This window comes from Artibeus jamaicensis, unplaced genomic scaffold (assembly GCF_021234435.1).
Source record: "Artibeus jamaicensis isolate MK-2021 breed Jamaican fruit bat unplaced genomic scaffold, CSHL_Jam_final contig_354, whole genome shotgun sequence".
NCBI lineage: Eukaryota > Metazoa > Chordata > Mammalia > Chiroptera > Phyllostomidae > Artibeus > Artibeus jamaicensis.
Window position 1 is genome coordinate 4,839,368 of NW_026521803.1, and position 20,852 is coordinate 4,860,219.

Below are 20,852 nucleotides of genomic sequence, written 5' to 3' on the forward strand. Positions count from 1 at the left end.
TCCCACTGTCCCAACTCCGGGTACCGTAAATCAGGAAAAGAGCACACATCTGTGTTGCAGGTCACTGGCACCGTCAGCTGTGTCACTGTGCAGGATCTCGAGTTAATCCAAAGTACTGTGGTACCCTCTCATGGTCCACTGGCAAGAGTCCTTTGTACCCAGTTCCAGTCAAAGTCTCTCTTGCTTTCCAGGCCATGTGGCCAAAGGGAGCACCCCAAAGCCGCGTGGGCCTCTTCTACCAAAGCTGCAGGGGTTTGCACTCCACCAAAAGCATGTGGCTTTCTTCTTCACCTGGCTGCAGGGATCTCCATTCTGGCAAAGCTGCATGGTCTTTCCTTTTCACCTGGGCAGTTCTCCCCTCATGTCCTGGAGCCCATCTTTTCCAAGCTTTCACACAGGCCTTCTCACTCAGGAGCGCGGCCCGCTAGTTCCATCTTGAGTCCCCGTACTCCTTTCTCCCTCAGGAGTGCAGCTCCTAGTTACCATCTTGACTCGCAGCCACAACCTTCTCCCTGGCTCCAAACTTGGTCACTGCTATTTAACATATCTATGAAACCAGTTAAAGGTTATAGATATGTTAAATAATCATTCTAGAGGTTAGCTGCAAAACTATTGCTATGCAAAACAGTTCTCAATGGCCTGGCTCCATTGTCCCTTCCCCCGGGGGCGGGGGCGGTGAGGACATCATATATGTCTCTCTAATATTCCTATACACTTTTAATTCTGGACACCATTCCAAATCTTTTTTTGGGGGGCCCCCCTGGCTGCACCCTGTATCAGTTTTAGCCACTTACAAGTGGTTCTTTGCATTACAGACTTTTCCTTTGCCTTGTGAGAACATAGAAGAGATCTGCTATTCAGTAATAAGAAATATTTGTTTTCCAATTACTTTCTTCCTATTTCTGAAAGGTAATGCTGGAATAAAGTTGAAGGTCAGTCGGAAATGATGTTCTGATATTTTCAAGCATGAATAGAGGCTGAGTACTTCTTTGTTTTAAATTGAATAGGTGAGGCATAGGACCCTGGGGTCAGCAAGTTAATTAGGAAGGAATAGAGTCTACTTACTAAAATATTGAGAGTATAAAGGACCCTCACTAGTAATCTTCAGTGAAGAAAGGGTGGATGGATTTTTTTAGGGATGCTAATACAAATCAGGAAAACATACTTTTGAGAGACTATTGGAGACAGTAGATTAATTACAGAATTCAAGTGTGAAAAGCTGAATCTGGTGTGTGAATAGTGCATTGAACAGTATCAGATAAAGTGGCAGGTCTATCTTGTTCATGTCAAATAGCAGAATCTACTTTATTCTTGATGGTATTATAATCAAATATTTATCTCAATGAAATCATATGTAGAAATGAAAAAATAGAGAAGAAATTATGGAAAATATAGTGAACAAAGTAGCAATTTTTCAGGAAAGTAAATTTATTATGTGTCAATTATATTTATTTCTCTTGTGAAAAAGAACTCAGAGTATCTTGGATATTTAGAGTACTTTAGAATAGAGCAGATAACTGTAAATCAAGTCTGTGAAATTGCAATTTAAGGTAAATGGAAATATGATATTATAGGAAGTTTACAGGGCAGAATACTAACGGGTTTTTTTTTTTTACAGCTGTCAGGAAAAAGTATCAAAATAATAAAATATCTTCCTATTTTTCTATAAGTGATTCTCAGAAAATAAACAAAAAGGAAATGAATATTATCCTGATGTTTTGTGTTACAGAACACAAAGCAGTGGTTATTATAGATATGATGTGTCACAGCTGAAGAACTGAATCAACAGATTGTCAGACAAGCTCAGTCCCATGGCCTCATGCATGTCTAAGAACTTTACCAGCAAGCTCGTCCTGAAGCCCTGAAATGGAAACAAATAAGCAAACACAAATAAGCAAATAAGCTCTATAAAACAGCACAATTCCCAATCTGAGAGACAGAGAAAGAGAGAGAGAGAGAGAGAGAGAGAGAGAAAGAGAGAGAAAGTGGAATAGACTGGAAGCCAGTTTGGCCTTTGTGAGGTAGATTAGATGTTTCTCTTGATTACTGTTATTACCCTTTTCTGATAATTGAACATGTATGATCATTGAACCCACTGGGAAATAAACATTATTATAAAACTAATAAGAAAATTTCTTAATGGGTTTAGGAGTTAAATGCCCTTCTACGATATTGTGTTTTAAGGTAACATGAAAGTCTTGACTGTGAAAGACTTTTAAACAGGGGTACTAAAACATACTATGTAGTATTTAAAATACTCATTTAAGTATTTAAAGTACTTATGTCTTTGCATATACTGAATCTGTAATCTGGTTTTTGTCTTTGGCCTACTACATGGTGTACTTGCTGCTAGCGTTTCCTCCTCCAGTTCATTTTCCATGTTGCAGCCTGGGTAGTCCTTATGTTGTAGACGATCGGCGGGTAAATACACACTCTCGGATTCTGGAACCGAATTGATAAAAATTTTAATGGCCAAAGATTTTCCTGCGCAGGGGCGAACTTCCCCAACTGTGACCAGAGTCACGTAGCTACTCAGAGCTACAAAATGGAAGTCGCGCCTGGCTTACAGACTACTGGGTATTTATATTTTCTAGCAAGCAAGCAAAGGCATACAGAAGCAGAGGTGGCGGTTAGCTATTGGCTTATTTAAAAACGGCGAGGGTCCCTGATTGGTGGGTGGTGCTGCTGACGGGCACTTTCTGGCGGGCGGGGTTAGTTACCTTATTTGGCTAGAATTTTAAACCCAATTGTTCCCGGATGTTTGTTCATTACCCTGTTCCAGGAACTGCAGATTTAGGGTTGGGTAATGCCCTAGCTGTAATTTTCCTAGCTGGGTATAACACTTACAAAATAAAGATTTGCTGTGTCCACTTGCCCTTCCCCAGTACTGCCTTTAAGACTATGGTGACCATGGGAATGCACCTCACAGATGTCCAACTACAGGGTGCATAACTGACCCTGGCACTCAGCTGCTACACACTTTTAAAATACCCATTTTGAGTTTATTCTTGTGTATGGTGTAACAAGGTGGCCTACTTTCATTTTTTTGCATGTCATCTGTCTAATTTTCCCAATACTATTTTTTGAATAGACCGTCTTTATTCCATTGTATGTTCTTGCCTACTTTGTTATATATTAACTGAGCATGTAGGCATGGGTTCCTATGTGGGCTCTCTATTCTGTTCCATTGATCTATGTCTGTTTTTGTGCCAGTCCTATGCTATTTAGATTTCTGTGACCTTGTAGTATAGTTTGATATTAAGTAGTGTGACACCACCAACTTTGTTATTTTTCTCAAGATTTCTATGTTTATTTGAGGTCTTTTGTGGTTCCACCTAAATATTTTTATTATTTGTCATAGTTCTGTGAAAAATGTCATTGGTACTTTGATAAGAGTTGCACTGAATCTATAGATTGTTTTGGGAGGTAGGGACAATATAATAATGTTAATTTTTCCTACCTACGAGCATGGTATATGTCACCATTTATGTGTTTCTTTTTCAATATTCTTTTTCAATATCCTTTCAATATTCTTTTTAAATATTCTTTTTCTTCACCAGGTTAGGGAAGTTTTTGGTCATTATTTCTTTAGATATGGTCTTGATTTCTTTCTTCAATGTCTTATAATTTTCCATGTACATTTTTTTAACACCTAAATTTAGTCCTAGGTATTTATTTTTGATGCAATTGTAAATGGGATTGTTTTCTTAGTTACCCTTTCTCATAGTTCATTATTGGTATATAAAAATGCAATTGATTTTTGAATGTCTATTTTATATACTACTTTACTTAATTTATTTATTAGTTCTATTAGTTTTGGGGGGAATCTTTATGGTTCTCTATATACAGTATCATATTATCAGCAAATAATGACAGTTTTACTGCTTCCTTTCCAACTTGGTTGCCTTTATTTTTTGTTGTCTGATTGCTGTGGCTTGGATTTCCAGTACTTTGTTGAATGAGTGCTAAAAGAGGACATCCCTGTCTTGTCCCTGATCTTAAGGAAAATGCCTTTAATTTTGCTTATTTGGTATGATATTGGCTATGGGTTTGTCATGTATGGTTTTTATTGTGTTTTAGGTATGTTCCCTCTGTGCTCACTTTCCTGTGAGTTTTTGTCATAAATGGTGCTGGATTTTATCAAATGCTCTTTCTGCATCTATTAATATCATCATGTGATGCTGGCAATAGTTGAGTCCTGCTGTTACTGAACAGGAGGTCTAGGGGGGAAATATTTGGCCCACCTAGGGATGCCCAAAACTACAGAACAGGGGCCCCTCCTGATATGGGAAACTTTGAAAAACCTCTGTTTAACCTTTATTTGCCCAGGCCCCAGGCGCTCTAGGGAGAATGATGGGGCCGTCTGGGAGGGCGGGTGGCTGGATAGTCAGTAGGACTGGAAGTAGCACCCCCGCTGATAGAACAATTATCAGATTCTGCTTCTGTATCCCACGTTTGTCACATAGACAGGAAGACCCCTAAGCTATATAACCCCCCAAGAATCCTTTGTTTGGGGCTCAGAATTTGGAGACTGACTCCTCTGGGCCCGTGCACGTTAAATAATAAACCTCGTACTCCAGAATCCCTCAGTGTCTGGTTGCTTCATTTTCCTATAACACTCCCAAGGACAGAACACTAATATCTACTGGGCTCTTCTGTCCGCCGCCAATTGGAAAGACATCTCTCAATGCCAGAGATTTGTGAAAAGGAAATGAAATGTTTATTTAATGCTATTTAGGCTTAATGCCTCCACTAAAATATCAAAGTCCTTTAGGGTGTACACCTACACACACACACAGCTCTCCCTTCTCCCACTGTCCCAACTCTGGGTACCGTAAATCAGGAAAAGAGCACACATCTGTTTTTCAGGCTGCTGGTATCGTCAGCTGTGTCACTGTGCAGGCAGGATCTCTCGTTAATACAGTCATGTGGCACCCTCTCACGGTCCACTGGCAAGAGTTCTTTGTAACCCAGTCAAAGTCTCTCTTGCTTTCCAGGCCTCATAGCCAAAGGGGGCACCCCAAAGCTGCGTGGGCCTCTTCTACCAAAGCTGCAGGGGTTCGCACTCCACCAAAAGCATGTGGTTTTCTTCTTCACCTGGCTGCAGGGATCTCCATTCTGGCAAAGGTGCATGGTTTTCCCTTTCACCTGGGCAGTTATCGCCTCATGTCCTGGAGCCCATCTTTTCCAAGCTCTAACCCAGGCACTCTCACTCAGGGGCACAGCCCCTACATCCTGGGTAGAAGACACTCCCTTCTCCCTGGCTCAAAACTTGGCTGCTGCTATTTAACATATCAATGAAACCAGTTAAAGGTTATAGATATGTTAAATAATCATTCCAGAGGTTAGCTGCAAAACTGTTGCTATGCAAAACAGCTCTCAATGGCCCTGGCTCTATTTTTCCCTTCCCCCTGGGGGGGGGGAGGGCATCTTATATGTCTCTCTGATATTCCTATACACTTTGAATTCTGGACACCATTCCAAATCTTTTTTGCCCCCCTTCTTGGCTGCACCCTGTATCACTGCCAATTCCAGTCCCACAAAATTTAAAAAAATGCAGAGGGAGGGCTGAGGTGGGGATGGGCACTGAGGAGTTGGAGAGTGAGCTGTGTGGCACAGTAGGATGGAGATGGCTGACAGGTGAGCATGGACTTTCAAATAGACATTATGGCTTTAGCATTGTCTGTGATGACCAGCACATCTTCTAAAATGGCTGCAGGGTGGAGAGCCAAACTTTGAGCACGGGATCCTCTCTCGTGAGAGAAATCCCTTACCCAAATGCACAGTGTCCTCTAGCTGGCAGGCCCTCCCTTGCATGGCCACAGACCTGATATTGCAGGGTTTCCCCTAGCAGGCTGGGTCAGGGTGGAGTTCAGTCACACACACACAAATATCAGGGTTGCCATTAAGTCAGTGTTATTGTGGTAACATTGACTGGATTTTTACATAAGAGCTGAGCCTCTCTTTTCACAGCTTTTTTTTTTTTTGCGGGGGGCAGGTAGCTGGGGAGGAGTGATAGTGGTGGTAATGATGATGATAATGGTGGTGGTAGTATTTGTTTTCAAAAAATTTTAAAAGAATATTATAAATTCAAAACAGGAGACTTGAATGAATTCCCACATCGGGCAGTGCAACATGGGATAAAAGAAGCCATGAGAATGGACAGAGCTGTCTCTTCTCTTCTGTGGAGGGGCTGGGCCTGGGGAAGTGAATGAATGAGAGAGAAACTGAATTCAAGAAAGTAGAGGAAGTGGCAAGGGCAGGGGAAGAAAGGGAACCACAACCTTTTACTTTAAACCTTAAGGTCTAAATGTAAATTGAAAACTTTGAATAAATTTGCACAAGAAAAGAAACCGTTATTTTAGAGTAGATTGAAGCTGTGGTTCTAAAAACAAAGAAACTGAACTAGAACATCTTAATTTTTTTAAGTACATTTTATTGATTATGCTGTTACAGTTGTTCCATTTTTTTTCCCTTTGCCTCCCTCCACCCCGTGCCCTCCTCTTCTTCTCCTTCCCTCCTTCCCGCCCTCTTAGTTCATGTAAATAGGTCATGTGTGTAACTTCTTTGGCTTCTCCCTTTCCTATACTATTCTTAACATCCCCATCTATTTTGTTACTGCCATTTATGCTTCTGGATCCTTGAACCATTTCCTCCTTTCTCTCCCTTCCCCCTCCCAGCTGATAACCCTCCAAATGATCACTATATCTATGATTCTGTTCCTGTTCTAATTATTTGCTTAGTTTGTTTTTGTTTTTAACTTTTAGATTCAGTTGTTGATAGTTGTGAGTTTGTTGTCATTTTCATGTTGATAGTTTTGATCTTCTTCTTTTATTTAAATACGTCCTTTTAACATTTCATGCAATAATGACTTGGTGATGGTGATGAATTCCTTTGGCTTTACCTTGTCTGGAAAGCACTTTATCTGCCCTTCCATTCTATATGATAGCTTTGCTGGATAGAGTAATCTTAGTTGTAGGTACTTGATTTTCATCACTTTGAATATCTCTTGACAGACTTTTCATGCCTACAAAGTCTCTTTTGAGAAATTAGTTGACAGTCTGATGGAAACCCCTTTGTATGTAAGTGTCTCCTTTTCTCTTGCTGCTTTTAAGATTCTCTTTTTATCTTTAACCCTTGGCATTTTAATTATGTTGTATCTTGGTGTGGTCCCCTTTGGGTCCAATTTGACAGGGACTCTGTGCTTCTCAGATTTGCATATCTCTTTCCTTCACAAAATTAGAGAAGTTTTCTTCCATTGTTTTTTCAAATAGAATTCCAATTCCTTGCCCTTTCTCTTTTCTTTCTGGCATCCCTATTATGCAAATGTTGGACCTTTTGAAGTTGTCCCACAGGCTGTTTATACTACCCTCATGTTTTTGGATTCTTTTTTTTCTTCTTGTTCTGATTGGTTGTTTTTTGCTTCCTCATGTTCCAAATCATTAATTTGATTTTTGGCTTCATCTACTCTACTGTTGTTTTCCCTGTAAATTGTTCTTTATTCCAATTAGTAAACCCTCATTTCTGAATGGATCCTTTTTATGCTTTTGAGGTCCTCACTAAGTTCCTTGAGCATCCTTATAACCAGTGTTTTGAACTCTGCATCTGATAGTTTGCTTATCTCCATTTTGTTTAACCCTTTTTCTGGAGATTTGATCTGGTCTTTCATTTGGGCCATGTTTCTTTGCCTCCTCATTTTGGCAGATCCCTGTGTTTATTTCTGTGTATTAGGTAGAGTTGCTTTGACTCCATGTCTTGGTAGTGTGGCCTAATGTAGTAGGTGTCCTGTAGGGTCCAGTGGCATAGCCTCCCCTATTACCCAAACTGGGTATTCTAGGTGTGCCCTCTGAGTGGGCTGAGAGTACACGCACCTCATGTAGTTGAGCCTTGGTTGCTGTTAGCCCATCAATGGGAGGGGTTTATCCAGGCCAGTCAGCGGCAAGAAGTGGCTGTAACCACTTACCATTAACCTCTGCCCTCTGTGGAGGATCAGCTGTGCAGGGCCAGGGTGGTGGTTCTCCAAAATGGTCTGTAGCTATCCACTGGGTGTGCTGGCCCTGGGGTTTTGTAGGTGGCACAGGCCAAGGTCAGCTACCACCTGTGTTTTGCCTGGGGTTACCCTTCCTGAGCTGTAAAGCAATCTTAAAATGCTGCTACTTGTGCTGGGCTTAGAGATTTCCAGGTGAAGCCAAGCTGTGAAACTAATCTTGCTACTGCCAGTGCCCAGCCTGGAGCTCAATGAGGCCAGCTGTTGCTTGTTTGGTAGCATTTAAGGGGCTGTGAAGCACAAGCCTAGACCAGTTATTCAAACAGAAAAGAAGTTTGGGTGGGTCGGTAAATTGGGTGGGGTGGAGTCTCTGGGGATATCTAAGGTGGATATCTAACAGTGTTAGCTAGGTTGATGGAGTCTCAAATATGGCACCAGCCTTTCAGTTCATGGCTGTGCGGGGTGGGGGTGAGGGTTAGGGTGAGGGTGTGGGGTGGGGGTGGGGGGGGCTCAGAAAAGGGACAGTGACTTATGCTTATCCCAATACAAAACATTTCAGCCTCTCCCAGTATTCCACTGGTACCCTACAAGCTGCCATCCTTGTGCTAGAGCTCAGAGGTAGTGAGTTTGAATAGATGAGTCCATTTGTGGGTTTTTAAAGAACTGCTTGGGGCTCCAGAATTTTCTTCCAGTAACTCAATCCATGCTGATTTTTGCAGCCAGAGGTTGTGGGGACTTACCTTTCTGGCATTAGAATCCTGGTTTGGGGGCTCTGGTGTGGGGCTGGGACTCCTCACTCCTGAGATATCCCTGAAAAATTTTTATCCACCACCTGTGGGTGAGAGACCAGCACGTTCTGCATCTGTGCTCCTCCTACCAGTCTTGATGGATGCGGTTTTTTTCCATAGCTGTCAGACTTCCACTCAACTTCATTTCTGATGGTTCTGACTGAAGATTGTTCCGTATTTTAGTTTTCATTTTGATGTCCTTGTGCAAAGAGATGAGCTATGTCTGTCTATGCCATCATCTTGACTGGAAGGCTTAAAGTTTTAATTATTTCTTTATAGGTTACCTAGACCACTTTTAATTAAGGAAACTAGAAGGTTAGTAACAGCTATAAGTGAATGCCAGGCAGTGGCACATCTCAGTTTTCCAGGGTCTTGCCTTGCGGAGGCTTCCGAATGCACTGTTCACACTGCTGGAATAAATGGTGGCAGATTTTAGTCCACACGTTGCTTTTTCCCATATTTCTTTTTAAACTCTTCATCATTTTTACAGAATTTTTTAATGGTCCTTAGAGTATTTTTTAGTTAGGTCACCCCAAAGTTGGTGCTTGGGTTGGGGATCATTCACCAGTCCTATTAAGGGATGAATAGTTGGTTGATTTTGGTTGCTGACTTTCAGTTTTCAGCACCAATTACTGGCAGACAGACCTCCCCATTTTTAAATGTGATCTCTGGTGGCTTGAATGGGTATATGGTTGGAAAGTTGATTTCAGTTCTGAAGGTCCTCTTATCATATGAAGTGTTGTCAGGATCAATAAGCCCTGGCGAAGTCAATAAATCAGCTTCCTTAACCTGGATGGTATAGAAGCGTTTCATTCCACATTTGTGGATTTCTTCAAGGTCCTTTATAAGCTTTCTGTGGGCCTCCATCTTAGCTCCTGTGCTGCTGCTTTGCCAGTGTTCATTGTGGCCCCTCCGATTACCATTTTAATTATAATGTTACTTGGTGTGGGCCTCGTTGGTTTAATCTTGTTTGCAACTCTCTGCACTTCCTAGACTTGTGTGTGTCTTTTTTCTTCACCAGGTTAGGGAAGTTTTTGGTCACTATTTCTTTAGATATGTGCTTGATTTCTTTGCCTTTGCTTTCTGGCACTTCCATGGTGCAAATGTCGTTACTCTTCGTGCTATCCCAAAGGTCCTTTAAACTATTTTAGTTAAAAAACTTATTATTTTCTGCTCTGATTAGGTGATTTTTCTACCTTGTCTTCCAAATCATCAATTTGATTTTTTTGCTTCATCCAACTTAGTGTTTATTCCTTGTAGTGTGTTCTTCATTTCTTCTTATTTTTAAATGGTTTCTATGTCCTTTTTCATGCTGTTTTAGTTCTAAGTTCCTCGAGCATCCTTATAACCATTTTTGAACTCTATACCTGATAAAATTGCTTATCTATTTTATTTAGCTCTTTTTGTGGAGAGTTCTCCTCTTCTTTCATTTGGAGCATGTGTCTTTGTCTCCTTGTTTTGGCCTACTCTTTGTGTTTGTTTCTATGTATTAGGCTGCTATGACTCCCAGTCTTGGTAGTGTAGCCTTGTGTAGTAGGTGTCTTGTGGGACCCAGTGGTGTAGTCTCCTTGGTCATCAAAGCCTTGTCTCCAGAAATGTCTTGTGTTTGGGTTATGTAAGCCTTCCTTTTGAAATTGTATCTTGATTTTATTGGTCTGTTCACGAGTATGTTCAAACCACAGGCTAGATGACTGTGAGGACTGAAACTGGCTAAAGTGTATGAGCTGCTGTGTGGGTGCTGACCATGTACAGCAAAAACTTGCCTAAATAGGGTCTGATGTCTGCCTAGATCTGCCTTTGGATATGCTTCTTGTGAAGCTAAGTGGATCCTGCTCTGATGTTGTCAGAAGCTGGTCACTGAGTGTTGTTCAGCGGCCTTTTGGGAGGCACTGTGGTGCAGTCAATGTCAGATACTACCTGTGACTGGCCCTGGACAACCTGTCTGGAGCTACAAAGCAATTCACAGTTTGTGGCTCCTCTGCTGGGCCAGGGTATGCTTGGGAAGAACCACACTGTGAACCAAGCTTGGATTCCATCATACTGAGCCCAGGGGTAGTTCAGAAAAGGCCCAAGGCACCCTGATTCTGCCTCTGCCTACCTTTGCCTGTGGGATGCCTGTTAGGTGCAGTCACTGAAAGAGCCTCTGGTGATATGTGAATTGCATGAAGTAGATTCTCAGTAAATCACAAGGTAGGGAGAGAGGTGTTCACCAGATTGATCCCAGTTCAAACTCAGTGCCAGTGTTGGGTTTGAGGCCACTCAGCAAGTGTCCCAGGGTATATCAAATCTACCTGCCACTCACTGGATGCTCGCATATTTTGTGGTTGGGTGGGGTCTCTAGGATTTGTCAGGCTGAGGCCATCAGAGTTTATCAGACCCAAACAGACCAAGATTTGGCCCTGTGAAGGGAGGGTTCTGCACTGGTGAAGTGTGCAAGAAAAAAATGAACCTTGTTTTAGAGCCACGCAACTCAGTCTGTCCCAGATTCTGCCAGGAACTTGATCTCAGTAGGGCAGGGATGCCAGAAGTGGAAAGGATGTGCCTGTGGATCTCCTGTGAGGAGAAAGGGCTGGTCAGTCTGTGGGAGATGAGGGGAGGGGCCCTGGCCCCAGAGCCATACAACTCAGTCTGTCCAGGATTCTGTGCAGACCTTGGCAGGGCAGAGTCTCTAGCAGTCAGGAGTGTTGGATCCTTGAGAGCTTGGAGAGTGGTGCTAGCAGATCTCCCATGAGGGTGTTAGTGCCACAAGAAAGTGGGGGTGATAGCTTTTGCACCAAAGCCAGAAAACTCAGTCACTGATACCCACTAAGTTTTCTGAGACCTCTACATTCCAGCCCAGGCAGCTGACTCTTCAGTAGGGTGTAAACTCTATAGGTTAGGGACGAGGAGTCCAGAAGGTGGGCCCATTACAGTCCTGCAACTGATACCAAGTGGAGGGGAGTGCACCTTTTAAGAAATATGACATCTGTCATTTGAGAGAGTGACTCAGCACAGGTATCCTGGTATGTTTTCCTTCAGCTCTCTCCCCAAAGCACAAACCTCCATGTCTTCTCATACAACTCTACTCTGTTCCACCCTTCCTCTGCTAGAGCCCAGGATGAGTGGCAGAGAATGAGATTTTGTGTCCTGGCCCTTTAAGAGGGCACCTGTATCTCAAGCAGACTCTGGCCTTTCCCTGGTGGACCGGCTCCCCATTGATTTTCAGTCAGATGTTTTGTGGACACCTTTTCCCATCTCTGGTGCTCTTGTCTTAAGAGACTTGCATAGGGTTGAGACTTCAAGCTCCTCAGTGTGAATCTCTGCAGCTGAGATATCCTTATGGATTCTTAGTTGCTGCGGTAAAAGCAGGGCCATCCCTTTTCACCTCTCCATTCTTCCTACCAGTCTCAATGTAGCTTCTGCAAATCCTTGCTTTATAAGACTTTTTTTTTCAGTTAGCCATCGATTGTATTCAGGTTGACTGTTCTATATTTTAGCTGTAATTGCAGTTTGGTCCTGGGAGGAGGTGAGTGTACCTTCCATCTACTCCACCGACATCTTGAATCCTCCTCTTTGTCAGGAGATGTTTGATTATTGATTCAGGTTCCTAATAGTTATAGGTCTATTTGCTTTTTAATGTCTTTGTGATTTAGTCTTGGTAGATTTTATTTTTCTAGGGATTTTTTTATTTCATGTAGTTTATCCTATTTTTGATGTGCATTTGCTCATAGTATACCTTACAATTCTTTTTATTTCTCTGGAACCAATAATAATGAATATATGCCCCCATATTTGGAGAAAAGGGTTCTTATTGCTCACCCCGTCTCCCACAAGCTGTGTGCAGGGCGGTGCAGGAGCAGGTGCCCAGCTGCCTCCTATGGGAAGGAGGATGGGGGCAGATGGCTGCCGTAAAAGAGATGAAATTGAAATGGACTGAAATCAGTTTCAACTTACTATCCAAGTCTTCCTCCTAAAGTGACAAGTCTTCAATATACTCTAGAATTTCAAAATAGTTACATCATTTGATTCTGCCAGTGTGATTTTTATCTGGGTGTGGTGTTAGATTCTTGGTGTTTCCTACTCCATTATATTTCCCAAATCATCCCCAAATGAAGCTTTTGACATGCTCTTATCTAGACTAGTTGCTCTGTATGTCTTCTGCAAAGCTAATACTTTAATTCTCTCCTGTCTGTGATTTTGGAAATTTTTTTCAAGTCCTTGTTGATTGGATCCCTTTCATAACACCCCATATCTTCATTTTTCGTGGTTTACTCATCCAGTGGCTTCTTGAATAGAAATAATTGGTAGACATATTTTTGAACTGTTTGAAAACACCTTTATTCTCAAGTCATCCTTCATTGATATATTAATTAGATATAGAATTCTAGGTTGTAAATAATTTTATCTTACAATTTTGAAGGCATTGTTGACCAAGCTTCCAGTGTTGCTATTGAGAAGTGGGATCCAATTTGATTCTTGATCCTTATGTGTAAACTGATTTTCATTAACTTCTGGAAGTTTAAGAGCAGTATCTGTCTCAGAATTCTGATATTTTCTGATGATGTGCTTTAGAGTAGGTTTATTTTTTATCCACCGTTCTGGGTTCTCATGCATTCTTTCAATGTGAAAACATATCCTTCAATTTTGGAAAATTTCCTGCTTTCTCTGTTCATTCTTTTTGGAAAGAGGTCTGTTGGACCTCTTGGACTTAGCTTTTAATATTCTTATCTTTTCATTTTTATTTTTTTATGTCTTTGTCTTTTTGTTTTATTTACTGAAAATTATCTTTGTCTTTCTCATCTTTATCAGTGAGTCATTCTATTGAGTTTTCATTCCTACTATAATTTAAAAATTCTCAAAGCTCCTTTGTTTTGTTTTCTGAAAGTTTCTTCTCTGCAATATTATGTTCATGCTTCATTCATGTAAAAATCTCATTTCTTTTAAAATTGATGATGAAATTTAAAAATTTTTTTAACCCTGAATTGGATTTATATCCTTCAACTTTTAAAATCTGTACAAGAATCTTATTTCCCATTTCTATTGGTTCTTGGCTGTGAATTAATATTTAAATGTGGTCCACTATAATTGCATGTGTAGGCATGTTGATCATGGACTCCATAATAGGCTGAGCTTATTTGGTTGTTCTATTGATGAATTACTCAATTATTAATATCTTTATTTTATGTAGGTTGGTCACATTCTCCAGATACAGGTCTTCTAGTCTCCTGCCAGTGTTCTGTGAGCCAAGTCAGGAAATAATGTAAGGGTTTCAACATTTAGTCTTCTTCGGTATTGTAGCCCTTTAATCCTCCTTCGGTATGAGTACCCCTCACTTCAGCTGTACTTGGTGTGCCAGTCAGAGGATCTTTATTTTCCCATGCCATGGGTGAAGTGGTGGCAGCCTCTCAGCTGAGTGAAGTCGGGCGGCTCATTTGAGCCTTCTCAGTCAAACTTTGAGTGTTCGTAGTTTTAGCTATACCTTCACTTTCAACACCAAAATTTTTCAGAGCTACTTATTTCTGGACCTTTGAAGATTTTGATTTGTAATTTAGCTTTTTGCTTAGTTTTTCCCATTGACAACTTATTATTCTGCTTTTCGGAATTCCAATTTGCAAAGTAAATGTCCATTTATCCCTTCTACTTTCCATCTTCCTGAATGTTGCTGCCATTTAATGAATAGACTTTAAATTTAGAGCAGTTTATGTTCACAGAAAAAGGAGGTAGAAAGTACAGAGATGTTTCATATATCCCATTGTTCCATGTATACACATCCTACCCCATTATGAATGTCCTTTACTGGAATACTGTATTGATTAGGACTTATGAACCTCTTTGACACATTGTCACCCAATGTTCATAGTTTACATTAGCATTCATTCTAGGTATTGTACATTCTGTGGTTTGGACAGATGTACAATGACAAGTGTCCACCATTACAGTATTATACAAGGTAGTTTCACTGCCCTGAAAGTCCTTTGTGCTTTCCTTATTCATTCCTCCATCCCTTAACTGCTACCATCATTTTTTCAGATCTCCTTGTGCTTGTGTTTATGCTATCCTTTCTTTCTTTCTTTCTTTTTCTAAACTCCTCTTTACAGTTTTGTTAATGGGGATTTACAAGGGAGAAGAGATAAATATGTGTGTTCAATCTGCCACGTATAACCACCTTGAAAAAACAGATCAATGTATATTTTATTTAGGTTCTCAAGTCTGATGGTCTGAAAATAAAAATCAATATATCATAGTTAAAAGTTAGGTTTCAGGACATTTCATTTTTGCTTTGGATTAGACAGTGAAACACTTTTGTTTTTCTTTGTCCTAAAAAAGAAAGTTTATATTAAAATTTCATCATGCCTTTCAGTAAAATAAATACAGTTGGTAGAACATTTCACCTTTACCTCTTAAAACCTTCAGTTAAACCTCAACACTTATAAATTATAAAGCTTCAAAGTGATCATTTTGTCCAAATATTTAATTTATAGAAAATTGAGGCCTGGATATTAGGTGGCATCTTGAAGCTATACCTTCTGTTCCTAGAAGAAATGAAACTATAGATAGGTGTTTTGTGGGGAGGATTATGATGGTGGAAAGGGAGAGGAGGGGGAAGTTATGGGTTAGGAAAAAAAAGAGTAAAATGACAGCCCAAGGGAAAAATTGTCTCAACTGAAGTCTGGCAGGTTGTGGTGTTATTCATGCTCTTTTAAACTCCATTTGCTTCAGGGATCTAATGCCTCTCACGTGTTTAATTTTTCTCATGAAAAGAAAGACAGCTCTTATAACTCACACACAGACTTTAATTATATGTGTTACTTTTCCTGGGAATATTTACATGTTCAAATAGGGTATAAGAAAAGGTATCCTTTGGTTAATTTAGTGATAAAGTTTTAGGTGTTTTGATTCTTTTATGTATGGTAATTATTTTGCAACAATAGTTATTTACACGTGCTGCTCAAGTAATAATTTATTTGACTACTTTCTCAGCCCTTCTCACTCCCTCAAAGCGAAGATTTTTGAAACCCTGTCTCCTGATTAAATCGTTCTAGTTTGAACCTCATACTGGCTGTTATAACTGTTAGGTTTTTCATCAAATTATTTTTTTAAATTAGCAATATTAGGAAATCCCTTATACAACTGATGTAATCACAAGTTTCTGCTCTCAATGTATTGGTGAAAACCGGGATTAAAAAATGAATCAAATAATGCCACTGGAAATTTATGGTGCAACTGTTATCATTGTTTATGTACAAACTGCTTATGTAGTTATTAAGCCCTAGTACAAAATAAATAATGATTATAATTAACTAGCATTTAGAAAGGCTGGTTATCAATAAACACATAAAAAGAAAGCTTTTTTCCTTATGCTTACAAAAAGTAATTATAAAAGTATGTTAATAAAATGATTTTTATAATGAAAAACAACCTTAGAAAAAAATATATAGAAGCATAGAAGAAAGTATATAAATTTTTAGATGTATTTGATTGAAATTTAATGAAATGTCTACATAAATCTGGGAAGAGTTGACATCTGTAGAAAGAATGAACATTATAATATTAATTTTTCCTAATTTTATGTATGGATTTCATACAATTTCTTAAATACACTAAAATTTATTTTTTATAAGGACATAATTTTTCTGAATTTTATATGAAAGAATAAACTGGTAAGATATGCAGAGAAGTTTTAAAAAGAAGAATTAAGTATAATTATCATAGGATATATTATTAAATAATAGTAACTAAAAGTGTGTTTCTGGTACAAAAGTAGAGCCAATGGGAAAGGTTAGGCCAGAGAGGACTTCCACCAAGATGGAGGCGTAGGTGGAAGCACTGTACCTTCTCGCACAACCAAGTTTAAAAACAACAAAGTTTTAGCAACAAAAACGCAGCCAAACCACAGAAAATTGAACTATACGGAAGTCTGACAACAACGAACCCTTCAGCCAAACCAGTAAGAGGAGCAGAGCCAGCAGCAGAGCGGGGTCGGGCAGCAAAGATCCACCAGACCGACCTGGGTGCATGACCCAGGTGCGCCAGCAGCAGTGGGCGGATCCCAGGTGTGGAGAAGCGGGCAGACCCACTGAGGGCTGATTGTGGTCACACATTCACGCGCAGATAAACCGGTGAAGGAGTGAGGGAGTGAGATGGACCTCACAGGCCCCAGAGGTGGGAAGAGGCACAGGGGACAGAGGCACAGAGAATCCTAGAAGCAGCAAGAGATAAGGGGACAGTAACCTACAAAGGAGTTCCCATCAGACTGTCAGCTGATTTCTCAAAAGAAACTTTACAGGCAAGAAGGGGTTGGAAAGAAGTATTCCAAAATCTAAAAACCTACATTCAAGATTGCTCTATCCAGCAAAGCTTTCATTTAGAATGGGAGGGCAGTAAAGTGCTTCTCAGATAAGGTCAAGTTCAAGGAGTTCATCATCACCAAGCCCTTATTATATGAAACGTTAAAGGGACTTATCTAAGAAAAAGAAGATAAAAAAGATGAACAGTGAAAGGACAGCAAACTCACAGTTATTAACAACCACAACTAAAACAAAAGCAAATTAAGAGGACAGCTAGATCAGGAGCAGAACCATAGAAATGAAGATCACCTGGAGGATTAGCAACAAGGGAGTGGGAGAAGGAGAAGGGGGGAGAAGGTACAGAAAATAAGTAGCATAGACAGTAGGTAGAAAATAGTTAGGGGGGAGGGCAAGAATAGTAGGGGAAATATAGAATCTAAAGAACTTGAGACACGTGGTCATAAACTAAAGGGGGGGAATAGTGGGGAAGGGGGTGTGCAGGGTGGAGGGGAATTAAGGAGGGAAATAGAACAACTGTAATGGCTTAATCAAGAAAATATATTTAAAAAAAAAGAAAAGGTTAGGCCAAAAGCAATCTCTTATATCCAAATTTAAAAGGTAATTAAGTTGGCATCATAAATAAATATAGGATTTATGAGGTTTTAATAACTAAGAAAATTGGCTAAAATGTTTATAAATTTAGTTTAGATTCTTACTATTTCAAAAGTAATTTAGATGTCATGAAGAGTTAGATTAAAACTATCAAAGCTATAAAAATTAGAATACATACAAAAATAACTGATATCTGTATATATAAATACTTTCTTAGTTTAAATTTTTTTGGAATGTGTATATTTAAAATATATATATTTTACTGATTATGCTATTACAGTTGTCCCATTTTCCCCCTTCATTCCCCTCCACCCTGTACCCTCCTCCCACCCACATTCCCTTACTTCAGTTCATGTCCATGTGTCATGCATATAAATTCTTTAGCTTCAACATTTCCCAGATTATTCTTACTCTCCCCCTGTCTATTTTCTACCTACTATCTATGCTACTTATTCTTGGTACCTTTTCCCCCTCTCTCCTCCTCCCACTCCCATGTTGCTAACCCTCCATGTAATCTCCATTTCTGTGGTTCTGTTCCTGTTCTAGTTGTTTGCTTATTTTGTCTTTGTTTTGTTTTAGGAGTGGTTTTTAGTAATTGTGAGTTTGCTGTCATTTTACTGTACATGCTTTTTATCTTTTTTTCTTAGATAAGTCCCTTTAACATTTCATATAACAAGGGCTTGGTGATGATGACCTCCTTGAACTTGACCTTATCTGGGAAGCACTTTACTGCCCTTCCATTCTAAATGAAAGCTTTGCTGGATAGAGCAATCTTGGATGTAAATTTTTAGATTTTGGAATACTTCTTTCCAACCCCTTCTTGCCTGTAAAGTTTCTTTTGGGAAATCAGCTGACAGTCTGATGGGAACTCCTTTGTAGGTGACTGTCCCCTTAGCTCTTGCTGCTTCTAGGATTCTCTCCTTCATTTTAGTCTTGGCTAATGAAATTATGATGTGCCTTGGTGTGTTCCTCCTTGGGTCCAACTTCTTTGGGACTCTCTGAGCTTCCTGGACTTCCCAAAAGTCTATTTCCTTTGCCAGATTGAGGAAGTTCTTCTTTATTATTTGTTCAAATAAGTTTTTCACTCATGGCTGTTCCTCTTCCCCTTCTGGTACCCCTATAATTTGGATGTTGGAACATTTAAAGATGTCCTGGAGGTTCCTAAGCTTCTGCTTATTTTTATGAATTGTTTCTTCATTCTTTTCTGATTGGATGTTTCTTTTTTCTTCTAGTCCACTGCATTGATTTGAGCCCTAGTTTTCTTCCCATCACCATTGGTTCCCTGTACATTTTCCTTTATTTCACTTAGTGTAGCCTTCATTTTTTATCTAATTTGTGACCAAATTCTGCCAATTCTGTGAGCATCCTGATTATCAGTTGTAGGGGATCGATTTGTTTTGTTCTGGCAAATGTGACTGAGCTCTGTATGGAAAACCTACAGAAGCAAAGTGGTGGACAGGAGCCAGACCTTCAAACCAGGTTTTCCCATGGGAATCAGGCCTAGAAAATTCATACAGACTGTTATGGCTTGCTCTTGCTAAAACTCCATCACCCTGGTCTAAAACAACAAATGTGTATTGTCTATCTTCAAGGTAATCCAAAGCTCGTATGGGTTTTCCCAAGGACAGAGCTAATCGGCTTATCGCTATTCCCCTCTGCATGTTATTCTCACTTTCTTGATTGTACCTAAAATGTAGACAATAATATTTTATGTAATAGATAATAAACCTTTCTCTGATGTAAGACCCCAGGAAAACAATAAAAGCCTGTCTAGGCAAGGGTCGAGGCGCTCCCCTCTTTAGAGAGTGGCCGAGGCATCCACAGGCACTCTCCCCGAGAGAGTAGTCATGCCTGTTCTCTTTTTCTCCACAGGATTGTTGTCGCCTATGCATTCATTCTTGCTGTCAGCCACAACAGGTAGACTCTGCTGGCCAGGGTCTGCCACAATCAGTGTTTTGAACTGTGCATCTAATAGGTTGGCTATCTCTTCCTTGCTTAGTTGTATTATTTCTGGATCTTTGATCTGTTCTTTCCTTTGGGCCTTTTTTTTTTTTTGTCTCAGTGAGCCTGTTAAGTATGAGAGGCAGAGCCTTAAGTGTTCACCAGGGCGGGGCAATCCAGTACCTGTGTTGTGACACTATAGGTTAGGGAGAGGTCCGAGAGAAAATAGTGGTGCTTGCTCTACTCTCTGCCAGATTTCAGTCACTTTCTCCCACTTCCCCCAAGCAAACTGGGCCCTTCTGGTGCTGGTTCCCATGTGGGTGGGTTTGTGTGTGTTCTAAGACCCTGTGGGTCTCTCCAAGGAACTCTCCTGTGAGGCTTGGAGTCTCTCCCTGGGCCTCACCCCCCAGAGGTGTTTTCAATCAGTGTTTTGAGGCTTTATTTCCCCACTCTGGCACCCTGAGTTGGGTGGTCTGTCTCATTCCCCGGTTTCACCTGGTTTATCTGTGTGTGAATGTGGGACCACCTGGTCCACCAGCAGCCTTGTGTGCAACACCCCTCAACAATCCACCACCTTGCTGGGTCTGCCAGCTGCTGCCTTAAGCACCTGGGGTCCACCAGCCACTGTATTGCTGTGACCCCTCTCTTGCCTGGCAGCCTTACTCCGCCCCTCACACCAGTCTGGATGAATGTGTCTACTTTAACTCCTTGGTTGTCAGACTTCCACACAGTTCAATTTTCTGTCAGTACTGGTTGTTTTTTGTTTCTAAATTGTTGTCCTTATTTTTATTGTGCAAGGAGGCACAGTGTGTCTACCTGTGCCTCCATCTTGGCCAGAAGTCCCTCTTAGCTTAAATTAATAAAAGAGATCACACAGAAAATGTAATGAATTTTATCAAAAAGAGAACATCTTTTATTTAACAAAAATTAAAACTCTGAAATAAGAGGCAAATAAAAAACTGTATAGAACAAGGAACATATGCATGTATATATGATGAAGAGCTAATATCTTTGTTATGTAAAAAATAATAAATGTCAATAAAAAACAAATATGTTAAATTGTCTAAGAAAAACAATTTTCAAGGATGAGACTGGATAAGAAAGTACCACTGGAGAGAAAATGTTTATGATCTCCAGCAGTCATCATATGTAAAGTGAAATAAGAATGAAAAGCTATTATATTCTTGTTACATTAAAAATATAGTAATTGGTACTATTGGGAGGACTTGTCATTGCCTCTGTTAGTATAAATGAGAA

At 40.1% G+C, this 20,852-nt stretch overlaps 1 protein-coding gene and 1 pseudogene across 1 annotated transcript in view; one reads left to right on the top strand and one right to left on the bottom strand.

Annotated features, from left to right (window-relative positions):
* Positions 1–20,852, top strand: part of METTL4 (methyltransferase 4, N6-adenosine) — a 255,099-nt gene that overhangs the window by 214,324 nt on the left and 19,923 nt on the right. The gene's annotated exons all lie outside the window — the stretch shown is intronic.
* On the bottom strand, positions 9,208–9,642 carry LOC119035921 (ubiquitin-conjugating enzyme E2 L3-like; annotated as a pseudogene).